We start from the raw sequence: 2,019 nt of genomic DNA on the forward strand, positions 1-2,019 counted from the left end.
ACAGAATGTATCTAAGCAATTATTCCAGCCTGTTGAATAAAGCCAAGTCTACATTACAAAGCTGTGGGGTAGGGGTGTGAAAAATTAACAACCCCTAGATGACATGGGTATGCTGGCAAAACCACTGATGTGACCACAGCTCTGGTGACAGAAGAAAGGCATTTGTCAGCCTAGTTCTGTGTTGGTTAGGGAGGTGGTGTAGTCATGCTGGCAGGAAAAACCTATTCTGTTAGCATATGTTAGCTTTTCACAAGGGGCGGCTCTGCTGAGATAGCTGTGCTAGCAGCGCTGTAGCAACAGATGCTCTGTTGTGGAGGCAAGGCGTAAGCAAGCATTTAGAAACCTGTGTCATGCCATGTTGGAGAACTCTTACTGACAGGTTATTGCAGTGGAGGTGCACAAGGCCCACTTTCTGTCAGCCTCCTAAATGAAACAACCATATTACGGACTTGACTGTTCACTTGGCAATTTAGATTTTTTTTTTTTGAGGTTTGCATCTGAGAACTTCTACTCCATCACTGTCCAGATAAAGATTTCGTAAGTCATCATATTCAATGCCTATAATTTGTTTAGGCCAGAAGGCAGGGCTTTAACCAGGATGGACATGCTAAAACTATGACTTCCATCACTGAGGAAAAATCCTAGCTGGTGTTGAATCTTCCTCCTCTTCAAACAAGAGAAGAGCAAAGTACATATTTTTGTTTCATATAATATTTTTTGTTTTGTATAGAGCCTCTGAGATCAATAATTTTTATGGAAATTCTTTACCCGCGCACTGTTTAATGGGCTACATCCGTCAGACTGGACTGGTTTGTAAGAGACGAGGGATTTTAGAGAGAGAGAGAGAGAGAGAGAAAGAGTGTGTGCGTGTGCATGTGTGTGTTTGTGTAAGGCTTGCCTTCCTCCAGTATATCTTGATATATTCCATCAAAGTGCCTGCGGTCTACAAATTGCTTTTAGTGCTTACTATTTCACTGGAGTTCGTTATATTTTGCAGTGAAGATTGGATGCCTTTGTGCTATGCAGTTGTGCCTGCTTGGTGAATATTTTGCCTGCTTGGATGCTTTTGAGTGGGAAGAGGGTCGCTAGGTGTTAAGATGGAAACTTACCTAAGTCACCAGTTCCAGTCTAGACAGTAATGGCTAGAAGCTGTTCTGACTGGTTTTTGGTCTGTGTGCAGCAATACAAATGGTTTGTCTTAGAACAATGAAGCCACAATGCAAAAAAACAAGTTCAGAGAACAAAGATGTAGATTTGAGTTGCCCTTTTACCCTTAGAGGGAGATCTGCCAACAGAGGGCTTCAGCTTGCACCTACCCACAGAGAATTTCAGCTTCCAGCAGGATCAGTTCACCACTCCCCAAGCACGGAAATCACAGGGGGGAGGAAAAAACAGGAGCTGCCTTATTCAGTAGAGTTAAATTATGTCATTGCATTTACAGTATTATTTTGAATTGTAGCCATAGCTCCTGTTTGAGGGCAGCTTGATTTAATATGCAATTTACTGTGCTGTATTTACTGAAATTGCTATGTCATGCCTGCAGTTTTTATGAAGGCTACAATTACATTTGTAACATTTATACTGCAGCTGCAGCGGAAAGGAGTGTGGTATTCTTTAACCATATTAGCTGCAGCACCAGACACTAATGTCATGTCATCACGGTGTCCAGATTTGATTTAGATAATTACAAGATGTTCTTACTTGTAGCTTTTGGGTTTCATCAGCAAAAAAACAGATCGAACACACCACGAGTACCACATATGGTAATTACCAGAAACAGTAAAAATAATTTGGGTTGAGAGTGAGGAGCTCCCCTCCATGTGAAATGCAGAGAAAGCTTAAACTTGTATCACCCCATTTGTGCCACAAAGCAATTTTTAACTAGGCAGGAAAAAACCTGAGAATAGTACAATATTCTGCCATAATCACTCAAGCCGTGATGGCAGTGCTGTGTTAAGATGTAGTGTGGTTTTTTTTTTTTGGTTTGTTTTTTTTTTTTTTTTTTTTTTTTTTTTTGGA

This window comes from Gavialis gangeticus, unplaced genomic scaffold (genome assembly GCF_001723915.1).
Source record: "Gavialis gangeticus isolate Ggan-Ray unplaced genomic scaffold, GavGan_comp1, whole genome shotgun sequence".
NCBI classification, from domain to species: domain Eukaryota; kingdom Metazoa; phylum Chordata; order Crocodylia; family Gavialidae; genus Gavialis; species Gavialis gangeticus.